Source organism: Odocoileus virginianus, chromosome 5 (genome assembly GCF_023699985.2).
Source record: "Odocoileus virginianus isolate 20LAN1187 ecotype Illinois chromosome 5, Ovbor_1.2, whole genome shotgun sequence".
NCBI classification, from domain to species: Eukaryota; Metazoa; Chordata; class Mammalia; order Artiodactyla; family Cervidae; genus Odocoileus; species Odocoileus virginianus.
The window spans coordinates 93,005,087-93,017,958 of record NC_069678.1 but is presented as its reverse complement, the minus strand read 5'-3'; the positions used below and the strand labels follow the sequence as shown (position 1 = coordinate 93,017,958).

Genomic DNA, 12,872 nt, shown 5'->3' with positions numbered 1-12,872 from the left:
TCTAGACCACTAAGCCCTGCTTTGACCTGGTTCTGTCTGTCATCCAACATATCCGAGATGCCTCCTAGCTTGGTGGGAGCCTCACAGTTATAAGTCTACTTCCTGGATCCTAATTGGAATTGCTGATGTAAATGAGAGGGAGACCCCAATAGCAGCAGAAACCTACATCCAGACTGACGCTGGTATCTTCTCCGCCGAGCCAATATTCCTCCATGTGGTTCTCAACAAAGATCACCGATGAAGATCATAAAATGCTTTATTGAAATCTATATAGATTATACTAGAGAGCACAAACTGGCAGCCCCTGCATTGGATTTGGTGCTCTATTTGCCTGACATTTTTTTAAAAATTATGAACCAATTAAAGGTATTCTTTAAAAATTCAGAGATTTTGGAAATTCCCTGGAGGTCTGGTGGTTAGGATTTAGCGCTTCCACTGCCAGGGCCTGGGTTCACTCCCTGGCTGGGGAACTAAGATCCCGTGAGTCACACAGCGTGGGCAAAAAATAAATAAAAAATAATAATTTTAAAATATGGAAATTCAGAGATTTTACATAATACTGAATTTTTAGCTTCCCTAGAAAATTTGGAAGCTGGTAACCTGAGACGCACATGATCCCATGTGATGTACCTGGAGCCGAGTGAAAGCTCCTGCCTTTCACGGAGGGATTTCACTCTGATGTATCACAGTCCCCACCTCTTCCTACTGTCTCACTCCCAGCCAGCTCCTCTCGTTTATATCACCTGCCCTGCCTCTGTAGGCAATTGAGCCATGATCTCTGTCAGATGCAACAAATGATCTAGTTCATCAGGCTAGCAAACATAAATTGACCTTCTACTATCTTAACAGTAGCCAGCTTGGTCTCGCCCCAGTGAACCCCTGCTGGCTCCAAGGGTCACCCCTTGCTTTAGCGCCTCTTACAAACCATGCTGTCAGTAAGCTGATCTAGCATCTCGCCTGGGGTGGATGCAAAGCTCACTCAACTGCCTTGTGTGCATCACAGCTTCCGGTCCCTGACTCTTTGTCCTTCTCCACCGCGGAGCTCTCTCATCTCTTCCTTCCCCGGGATGAGGCTTGGTTTCTGTAGAAGCAGGTATCGTTGCAATCCCCCTTTCTGTCCAGGGCTTCAGTCTCATGGTGGAAGGGTGCCTTTGTCACTTCCTCAGAGCAGCAGGAGCCTGCAAACGGTGACTTTCGGTTCCTCTGCACGGCAGATGTTTACCTCAAGCTGCCCATCCACTCCTGTCTGCCTGCCCTGTGCCACTGTCCCCCAGAGGTCGAGGGTGAGCCCCGCTGCGGGCCTGGACAACCCACACGTGTCACTGTACCCTGCCAACCACAACGCTTTGCTCTTCTTCCTTTTCAGCGTCTCATAGCTTCAGACGATCCCACCTCCCCAGCAAGGCAGGCTGAAAGCTTCCTGTTTAGATCTGTGCCTTTGCCATCTTCATTACAAAGTGTTTTTCTTCCTCACTGAACAGTAATCCCCTCTGCTTTCCCACCATGAAACGTTAACCATCTGGTGTCTACGGTACTTCTTCCTGATGCAGTGTTGCTTCCAGAGATCAGGCCACGCAGAGGGTGAGGCATGCATGTGTGCACAGGAAGCCAGGCCTCTAAGAACTGAGACAATGATTTTGCTAGTGATAAATGGCACAGGGCCCCTGCATTGGCAGACGTTTTGACAGTCGGTTCTCCAGGAAGAAAGCAAAGCTCTGGTCTGCAATGTTGGCCAGTTTCTGTGGCGTGAATGCTCTCACCAGCGCCTCCACCATAGTGGCATCATTTCACAACAAGCTCTTGGGATTCCGGAAAAATTGGCTTTTGAGCCAGAACAAATAGGCATAGGCACAGGTGGGCCTCAGCACACCCCTGGTCCGTGATAAACCCATGCTAGCTACTGCCCAGTGAGGTCTGCTGCCTCTGGGAGAAAGATGTCTTTTTTTTTTTTCTTTCTTCTTCTTCTTTTTTTTTTTTTTTACTACACCAGGTCTTCGTTGCAATATGCAGGATCTTTAGTTGTGGCATACAGGATTTTCAGCTGTGGCATGTGAGATCTAGTTCCTTGACCAAGGATAGAACTTGGGCCCCCTGCATTGGGAGCATAGAGTCTTAACCACTGGACCACAAGGGAAGTCCCTGCGACCAAGCGGCATGCTCAATCTCTTAATGGTGTCTGACTCTTTGTGACTGTTTGGACGGTAGCCCATCAGGCTTCTCTGTCCATGGGATTCTCCAGGCAAGAATATTGGAGAGGGTTGCCATTTCCTCCTCCAGGGGATCTTCTCCACGCAGGGATCAAACCCACGTTTCCTGTGTCTTCTGCCTTGCGGGCGAATTCTTCACCCATGGAGCCACTGGGGAAGTTCCCCTGGAACCATAGATGTCTTAATTAGAGGCTCCTGTAACTTGTTAGGGCTCAGACAGATTAATAATCACTTCCACTTTACGTAGAGCCCATTTAATCCCCAGACCCTCATTTATACATTATTTCAATTCAGTTTTACCCATTCCTTTTCATCACATTTGGAGAAGACATTTTTTCTACCTGACTCTTGTTAATTTTTCATTCCTCTGAGCTTCAGCTTACTCATCTGAAAAGCAGGAGTTGATACAGTATTAATTAGCATATTCAACACAGAGCAGATACTCCCTTGATGATAGTGGAGCATGTTCTGGACTTATTATACAAGCCCATTTTAATACCTGGCTGAGTAGATCTGAGAATCCTCATTCAGGAACCAGAAAACTGGCTCAGCCTTAGATAGCTGCATGCCATTCTCCAGGCCATACAGCTACTGAATGTTGGAGCTAAGGTCTGAATATGTGACTGCTGTGGTCTGTTTTTAAAAGATTAGCTGCAAGAATTAAAAACATGAGATTTTTATCTAAGAATCTATATTTTTATCTTTCCCTGAATGTTTTGAATTTTTGGCAACTCTTGGCTTGAGTTACCCCACGGGAATATAACTGGAGCTGAGCAGAAGCTGGTCCCTTTCAGCGGACATTTCTCCAATGTGCCGTAGTCCCCACCTCACCCTAGTGTCTCCCACCCTGCCTACTTCGCTGACACGTCAGACTTCAGATTTTGTGCCTTTTCTTTTGGGCCACACTGCTTTCTAACTGAATATTACTTCCCCTTGCCCACTTTTCCCTTCCCATTTGACCAAGGAGGAAACTGAGACCCAGAAGATTTTGGTAATTAGTTCAGGTCAAATCAGAAAGGCCACAACAAAGTGCCCAACTTTTGCAATCAGATTACGTGATCAAAGCCGCAGCGCCTTCTCACTATAAAGCCGAGTCTTCACAAGCTGTTTTAACCCCTCCTAGCCCCACATTGCACTTGCATAACCCTCCCTTTAACAGGCAACCACTGAGTGGGTGTCTTTGTATCTGAATAGGTTCTTACAAAATACATACTGTTGTTTGGCACGCATGCATTTTTAATGTGCTGAGTGATACCCGAGTCCTCATTCTCTTTTCTACTTTCTCCACCAAAGGACCCTAGCATGTTGCTACATACGCATCTAGTCTGCTTCTAGCTGCTGCATAACACTCCCTTGTACACCTTGGCCACACACTACCCATCCACTCTCCCCATGATGGGCACTCAGCTCCCCCAAGGTCTCTCCACCACAAACAAACCTGCGATGACCATCCACATAGGTGGTCCAAGGTAAGCCCTGGAGAATGGGCCCAGGGGTGAAATTGCTGGCTCGTGGGATATTCACATATTTAATTTGTCTAAATTGTATCTGATTGCTCTCTGGAATGGCTGCACTGGTCTACACTCCCGGAATTCTTTATACAACACCAGATGTTGAGGGAGGAAGGAAGGGAGAGAGGCTTTTAATTATGTAATATCCATTAGTAAATAAGGTCCTTTGGGTGGAGTTCAAAGTAGGCTTCCTCATACCAAAGGTTTCAGAACACTGCAGGCTGAGACGGAGGACAGCAGCCTTTCAGAGTCCAGGAGCACAGAAGTGAGAGTAAGGGCCCTGAGACCTGAGTTGGGGTCCTGGTGCTGCTACTTACAAGTCGTCTGGCCTTTCTGAGCCTCAGTTTCTTCATCTGTAAAATGGTAAGACTGACAGAAACTTAAGTGAGTTTGATTGGCTTCTCAAAACAGTATTCATCTATTTGTTCATTCATTCTCAATGTGGAAGTAAATACATGATTCATCTTGTCACCTCAGTGCTGAGTTTCCGAGCATGTCCAGTCTCACTTGACACCCTATATTCCCTCTTGGCAGCTTAGGGACCCACAGGACCAGAGGCCCCATCACAGAGTTAGATTTTCAACTGGTTTGTGCAGAGTGAGGTAGGATATGAGCTGAGAGTCTGCTGAGCCCAGCAGGGAGAGAAGGAGGGAGCAAGGAGTGGTGGTCCTCGTGGGCAGTCACATTTAGGGGAGGAAGAGGAAGCTAAGGACTTTAAGTCTGATCAAGTCTTCCATCAAGTGAGGGTCCAAATTCTTTGCTTTTGGTGAGGGGCTTGGGTTGAGGGTAAATCCTTGGATCAAGCTGTTGATGGAGGGTTTGAGACAGACAAGTGAAAGGACTGATTTGGGGAGCTGACTGTCAAAAGTCAGGTTCTTTCAGAAGCAGACCCCCAGCTTGGGTATCAATGATTGATTAAAGAGAGTGTCCCCGGAGAACCCAGTGAGAGAGTGGGGGACACAGGATGGGTGAAGAAGAGAAGCCAAGCAAAGGTACAATTTCAGGTGAAGTCTCAGAGCCAGCCTGACCCTACAGGGAGCTCTGGGGTAAGAATTACACATCCGGGTTTGTCCTGCACCAAGGCGAAGCACTGGGCTGCATCCGGGCATGAGTTAGCTGGTTCGGGCACAGAGAATCAGACTGCCTGGCTTCTCCTGGATCTCACATGAATGAGGTGGCTCCAGCTTGCAAGCAGAATCACTTAAGTTTGCGGTTTCAAGCCTTGAGCACCAAAGCACAGAGCCCCCAGGAGAGAGGGGGCGGGGCATAGATGGTAAGGGGATCTGGGGCCTGGATAAGACACCTACCACATTCCAGATAAGGACCTGAGTGTGGCGAGAAACCACACGTTTATATCAGCCCCAGTAGTGTGCACATGCTGCTCGGTAACTACCTGTCGTGGTGCCTCCTTCCTCCTTCCCTTCAGACTTGCCTTTGTCAGCATTTCCTCTCCTGGTCTCGTGACCTGGGCAACCACTCTTCCAGCCTTTGCATTTCAGCCTAAGTGTTTTCTCGTTAAAGAATAATTCCCTGACCTACCAGGCTTAGTCCACTTGCAGTACCCTCCCAAGGCACTGACATCTTTCAGCCACTGCAGCTTGTCATCATTCACTTGTTTATTGTCTCACATCTTGCTTTCACTTGTTTATTGTCTCACATCTTGCTTCTCTGCTAGGCTGTGGGCAGGGCCTGGGTCTCTGTTGATCCCTGTCGAATGCCCCTGGCCCAGCCCTGGGTGGGGCACATGGTAAGAGGTTAGCACAGGTGGGTGGCCTGCCTGCTGGCTTGAGGAGCCGCCAGCTCTGGTCTACTCCAGCCCCGCCCAGGTGCAGAAGGTGGGCTGACAAGCTGAGCCCAGATAGTGGCTTTGAGAGGCAGGACCTACAGATGTGTAGGGAGTAGAGGGAGATGTGGGGACAGGATCTCTGGTGCTACAGTGGGGTTCAGACCCATCAGAAAGATGACAGGGCCCCGAGAGGCCTGGAGGTCTACAGGAAGGATGAGGTAGCAGGACAGTGGCCTCTGGAGAGCTGGTGTGCAGAGAATGTGGGTGTGTCCCTTGTGGCAGGTCCTGATGATCATACAAGTTGTGTGACATTGAACTCGTTACCTAACCTCTTGGAGCTTCAGCTTTCTCACTGGTAAATGGAGAAATTATGTCATGAACGTTCGATAAGAGGAGGTAGCATTTCAGGAAAAATTCATTCTTCTCTTCAAACTTGTATTTGTCAGCATTTGCTGTGTAACAAACACTCAAAAAAATCTCAGGAGTTTACAACAACAAACATTTATTTTCCTCTCCTGGGGCTGTTGGTTGAGCCAGGCGGGGCTCTCCTGAACTCAGCTGGACTCCAGGTTTCCAGTTAGATATGGGCCTGCTCCTGCTCCTCACATCTTTATTCTTGGCCCATGCTGGGGGGCTGGCAGCTTGCTGGGGTACCTCTTCTCATCAGATCACAGAGGCCCAGGAGTGGCAAACAGAAACCCACAATGTCCATGAAGCTCTGAGCTGGGAACTGACACTTTGGCCTACATTGCTTTGATCAAAGCAAGCGGCATGGCCAAGCCCAACATCGATGGGACAAGGATGTAAGTTCTTTGTGCTCTAGTGCAGTGACAGCACCCTCGGTACCATGATGGAGGCTGTGGCTGCAAAATTCTACAGCAGGGCACCCCTTCTTCATCCTCCTGGCGTCTGTTCATGTGAGTGCTTAGAGAAAGCAGAGAGACCTTTTCCATAGTTAGCTGACAACCTCTCTGTGATGCTGAGTGTAATTCGATTTCTAAGCTGTCAGCTGTGCCTCTCCTGACAAAGGATCCATCCTCTCCCAGGGTCTTCACTGCAGGCCCCCAGATGAGGGTTCCACTGTTGAAGCACACAGACTGGGTGCTAGCAGGCAGTGCTGTGGTCCTCTGCCCTCTTACTCCGACTGTGATGACACCAACCTCAGATGATGCATCTGAGAGCTATCATTTCAGTACCTGCTAGAGGTGTAAGCATCCCAGTCCCCCTGCCTGTAGCTCCTTTGATGTGAGTGGTTCAAAGCACTTTGTCGGCTGCTCAGTCTGCAAGGAGAATGCAGGACTTACTCCCAGGGCTCAAATATCGGAAAGTGAAAGGCAGAGATTTGGGGCCTTATGATCTCAACATCCCAGTGTCGATCCCACTCACAGACAAAAAAACTGAACGAGCCTACGGGACACACATGTCTGGGAATTGACCTGGCACCTGGGGCTCTGCCAGTGGGAGGCTGCAGGAGGCAGGCCTGCCAGTCACTAGCTATGTTGGGTGCGTGGCCGGTCAGGGGCAACCCGGGAGGAATGGCTATAGGAAGCAAGTGGTGGGGGACTGCAGGCCCAAGGAGGGGGCGTGGGTGGGGAAGTGGGGGTGTCAGCCCTGAAACTCAGGGAAGGATGTAGGTGTAGAAGTGAGCGTGGAGACTGGAGGGCGAGCAGAGCCCATGCCAAGCGGTTCTGGGAAGTCTGCCCAAAACGAGGAGAGAGCAAAGCTGAAGAACCCAGCCTCAGGCGACGGGGGCTGGAGGAACAAGGTAGATGGGAGACCCCAGCCTGCTGGCTGGGCATGAGACACAGCCCACTCCCACCAGTGCCGGGACCTCTGGATCTGGGCAGAAGGGGGCCCGGGGGCTCCCCAGTGTGAACTTAGAGCAGCGATGTCCCTCTGGCTGCTGCTGACGGGTGGGGTTGGGCTGGCCTGACACCCAGTCTCCCCATTTCTTCCTTTAAGCCTCATGCCTCCGCCCAGAGCTGCCACATCCCTCCCTTCTGCCTACAGAAGGCTCAGAACAAAACTGGTGTTGGCTCTTACCCTCTTCAAACCCCCAGACAAGTGGCTTTAGGACCCTGCCCACGGGGCAGGTAGTGGAGACGGAACTGTGCCCACAGATAGCAGGTGTCAGCCACTCCCCTCCTGATACCACCCACCACCCTGTGGAAGGGGCCTGCTCTCACCCTGGATAAGCGCTTCGCCCACATGCCAGCTTTCTCACCACCAGCCGCCCGCTGAGCTGCTGGAAGCTGGAGTCTGCAGGAGGATCTCCTGTCACCTGGTTGCACCCCGAGTCGGTGGGGCCCTGTGTCCAGACCCTGCCCTTGTGTCTAGCTAGAAAGTCCCCCCACCCACCACCTCCCATCCCCTTCCTCTTCTCGAAATGTCCCCTCAGCACTGACTGCTCTTCTGACCATGTCTCTGATCACCAGGCAAGCGGCCCTACCTCTCCGAAACTCAGTTTTCTCATCTGTAGGATGGGGCAGTGGCTCCCACATGTGATACTAGAGAGACTGGAAATTAGATAACACAGCTAATGCGGCTCGCCCTGTTCCAGCTTCTTCATTTTGGGAAGAGGGACCCTCACCTGCAAAGGGCCAGAGAGGCTCCAGGAAACCCCTGTTGAGGGCTCCCTCCCCTGCCCCTGACCCAGGACGCACAGCAGGGAACTTTGTCCTTATCACCGTGACCAGCTTTTTCCTGAGGGACTAATACTCAGGATTGTCCAGTTTCAAAACAAGACCCAAGGAAAGGAGGACTCCCCTCCCTGGGACCTGGACCCAGACCTGGAGAACTCACCTTCTCCACCCACCTCTTCCATCCTGCAGGTGCCACTCACAGCCTTCCGGCACAAGAACCCACACCACCAGGCCTTTTCTGAGACAGGGCAGCTCCAGCTCCCTGCAGCTTGACCACCAGAAGGTGGCCTCTTCAAATTGTCCAGCGAGTGGTGCTGCCACATTCTGACCGTCCAGTGGCAGCTCCACACGGGGCATCCTTCCCGTCTCCTGCTCGTGCGGGGCCGTGGCAGGCTAGACACTCGAAGAAGTTCCACGCTGCCCTGTGCACCAAAGAACACCAGGGTCCTCGTCCCTCCCTGCCTGGCTTTGTGCTAAGTGCCAAGGCCCATCTACCAGTCTGTCAGGTTCTGCTCGCCCAAAACCTGGCTTCAGTCTCATCTCTCTCTTATTTTTTCCTGGAAGCTAAACCAAGCCCGTGGGGCCTAGGAGAAAAAGAAACTATGTCAGTACCTACCCCAGCCCCCTGCCCTTCCTGTCCCGCCAGGCTGCCCCCGCCCCAGCCCCCATTCCCGACTCCTGGTCACAAATCAAATCAAAACCTGCCCTGCTCAGCAGTGGCTTTCAGCCCCAGCCCGAAAAGTGTGAGTGACTGAGTGCTGCCCCGCCCCCGGGTCAGTTGACAGCATGCACACCTATTGTGCATGCGTGCGTGCTAAGTCACTTCAGTCGTGTCTGACTCTGCAACCCCATGGACTGCAGCCCGCCAGGCTCCTCTGTCCATGGATTCTTCAGGCAAGAATACTGGAGCGGGTTGCCATTTCCTACTCCAGGGGGTCTTCCCGACCCAGGGATCAAACCCCCACGTCTACCTGCATTAGCAGGCGGTTACCATGACCACTAGGGCCACCTGCTATCTCACCTCCATCCACTTACGCTAAGCGGTTCAGTGATTGTCTTTTATTCTTCATATACCAGTATTATTAAGATTATCTGAGCATCCAAGATGTTTCCAGGATGTAGTTTTTGTACAGAGACTTCCAGAAATATATAGACGGGAAAAGCTTTCTTGCAATTAAAATAAATAGACATTTTTAGACAAGATACATTTTTAACAAAATGAAGTATAGCTGATTTACCATACTGTGCTAATTTCAGGAGTACGCAGAGTGATTCAGCATTTTTGCACACTATGTATCATTATAGGGTGTAATTCCCTATGCTGTATATATAGTACATCCTTGTTGCTTATCTATTTTATATGTAGTAGTTCGTATCTCTTAATCTCATGCTACTAATTTGTCCTTCACCTCTTGCTTCTCCTACTTGATAACAAGTATGATAACTATATCTGTGAGCCTGTTTCTGTTTTATATATTCATTCATTTGTACTATTTTTTAGATTTCACTTAAAAGTGATGTCATACAGTGTTTCTCTTTCTCTATCTGACTTATTTCACTAAGCATAGTATTCTCGAGGTCCATCCATGTTGCTGCAGATGGCGTCATTTCGTTCTTTTTTATGGCTAATATTCTGTTCTGTGGGTATACCACATCTTTATAATCCAGCCGTCTGTTGAGGGACAGTAAGGTGGCTTCCATGTTTTGGCTATTATAAATTGTGCTTCTATGAACATAAGGAGTGTATGTATCATTTCGAATTAGTGTTTTCATTTTTTCTAGGTTTAAACCCAGGAGTGGAATTGCTGGATCACAGTCTGGTTCTATTTTTAGTTTTTAAAGGAACCTCCATATTGCTTTCCATAAGTGGCCACACCAATTTACATTCCTGTCAACAATGTACAAGGATTCTTTGCTCTTCACAACCTCATCAGCACTTGTTATTTGCAGGCTTTTTGAGGATAGGCATTCTGACAACTGCAAGGTGATTCCTCACTGTGATTTTCATTTATATTTCTCTAATAGCGATGTTGAGCACCTTTTCATGTGCTTGTTAGCCGTCTGTATGTCTTCTTTGGAAAAATGTCTATTCAAATCTTCTGCCCATTTTTTATTGAACTGTATGGGCTATTTGTACATTAAATATTAACCTGTTTTTGGTCTCATAATTTGCAAATATTTTCTTCCATTCTATAGGTTTTATTGATCCATTTTGTTGATGGATTCCTTTTTTGTGTGCAAAGATTTTCAGTTTAATTAGGTCCCATTTGTTTATTTTTGTTTATATTTCTTTTGCCTTAGGAGACTGATCCAAGAACATATTGCTACAATTTATGTCAAAGAGTGTTCCACCTATGCTCTCTTTAGTTTTATGATTTTATGTCTTATATTTAGATCTTGAAACCATTTTGAGTTTATTTTTGTATAAAGTATGAGGGAATGTTCTAGTCCAAGAGTGTCTGTTCAAGTTTCCCACCACTACTTGTTGAAGGGGTTTCCCAGGTGGTGCTAATAGTAAAGAAACCACCTGCCAAAGGAGGTGATATAAGACACTGTGGGTTTGATCCTTCAGTTGGGAAGATTCCCTGGAGAAGGGAATGGCAACCCACTCCAGTATTCTTGCCTGGAGAGTCCTGTGGACAGAGAAGCCTGAGTTGCAAAGAGCTGGACACAACTGAAGTGACTTAGCATGCACACCCTTATTGAAGAGACTCTTTTCTCTATATATATTCTTGCCCTTTTGTAACAGATTGATGATAGATATATGGGTTTACTTCTGGGCTCTCTAGTCTGTTCCACTGATCTATGTGTCTGTTTTTGTGCCAGTATCACACTGTTTTGATTACTGTAACTTTGCAGTATAGTCTGAAGTCTGGGACGGTTATACCTCTAGTTTTGTTCTTTTCCCTCAGGATTGCTTTGGCAATTCTGGCTCTTTTGCAGTTCTGTGTACATTTTGGATTTGTTCTAGTTTTTTGAAAAATCTCCTTGTTATTCTGAAAGGAGTTGGACAAGATCTTTTAAACCCCTCCCCGTTTGGGTGTGTGTCTGTTCTTGTGTGAACATTAATTAAATGATCTAGGTTACACACTCTAATTTTTTAAAAACTTTTTATTACAATGTATATTTCAAAGGAGTATTTACATAGAACCACTATCCTGATTAGGATATAGATCTTTTCCACCCTGATTATCTTTTTCACTTTTTATTTTGAAAATAACATCAGATTTACAGAAATGTTTCAAGAATAGCACAAAAATTTCTCATATGCCCTTCATTCACTTTCCCCAGTCAACATTTTAGCATAATAAGTTTCTCATTCTCTTGCTCTCGTGCTATTATTATTTTTTTAATTATTGGAGAGTCAGTTGCTGACAATAACCCATTACTCCTAAATATTTCAATGTGTTTTTCCTAAATGATATGTACTATCTCTTACATAACCATTGTTCAACCATCAGAATCAGGAAATTAACATAGACTCTTCAGATCCCAGTCAAATTTCTCCAGTTGTCTTAATAATGCCCTTTATAGCAATATATAGATATTATTTAATATTTATATTAAAAATAAATATTTGTTTATGTTTTACATACACATATTTAAGCACTTCCCTAGTAGCTCAGCTGGTAAAGAATCCACCTGCAATGCAGGAAACCCTGGTTTGACTCCTGGGTCGGGAATATCCATGGAGAAGGGATAGGCTACCCACTCCAGTATTCTGGCCTAAAGAATTCCATGGACTGTATAGTCCATGGAGTCACAAAGAGTCTGACACAACAAAGTGACTTTCACTTTCACTACACATATTTATAAAATATAAAATATATATATACTCATATATAAACAAATATTTATTTATTTATACCTGCCCCTCTGGACCAAAGTTTAATTCAGGATCCCTTGTTGCTTGTAAATATTACATCCCTTGTCGTTAGGGACTTCCCTGGTCACTCAGATGGGCAAGAATCTGCCTGCCATGCAGGAGACCCTGATTCCATCCCTGGGTTGGGAAGATCCCCTGGAGAAGGGACTGGCAATCCACTCCAGTACTGTTGCCTGGAGAATCCCACGGACAGAGGAGCCTGGCAGGCAGGCTACAGTCCATGGAGTCGAAAAGAGTTGAACATGACTGAGTGGCTAACACTTTCACTTTCTTACTCAGTCTGACTCTTTGCGACCCCATGGACTGCAGCCTGCCAGGCTTCTCTGTCCTTCACCATCTCCCAGAGTTTGCTCAAACTCATGTCCATTGAGTCAGTGATGCCATCCAACCATCTCATCCTCTGCTGCCCCGTTCTCCTTTTGCCCTCAAGCTTTCCCAGCATCAGGGTCTTTCCCAGTGAGGCAGCTCTTCGCATCTGGTGCCAAAGTATTGGAGCTTCAGCTTCAGCATCAGTTCATGGTCGATTTCCTTTAGGATTGACTAGATTGATGAAACTTGGCATTTTTGCAGAGAATGGGCTGGTAATTTTGTAGACTATCCGTCAGAGTGGGGTTTTTAGGTGTCTCCATGTAACTGTCCAGGGGTTGCATTTTGGCAGATACCACAGAAGCACTGCTGTGTCCTCCGTGTACTGGGCCCAGGAGAGCACCGTGTCACTTTGTCCCATTACTGGGGAAGTTAACTTTGCCACTTGGTTAAAGTGGGGTTAGCCAAGTTTCCTCTTTGAAAAGGTACTATCTTCCCCTTTTAAAGGATGCACTCTTTTGTGAGAAGACACGT

The 12,872-nt window shown here is 47.5% G+C and overlaps 1 protein-coding gene across 2 annotated transcripts in view; it reads left to right on the top strand.

Annotated features, from left to right (window-relative positions):
• The window catches only part of INPP5D (inositol polyphosphate-5-phosphatase D), a 144,349-nt gene that overhangs the window by 34,713 nt on the left and 96,764 nt on the right, over positions 1-12,872 (top strand). The gene's annotated exons all lie outside the window — the stretch shown is intronic.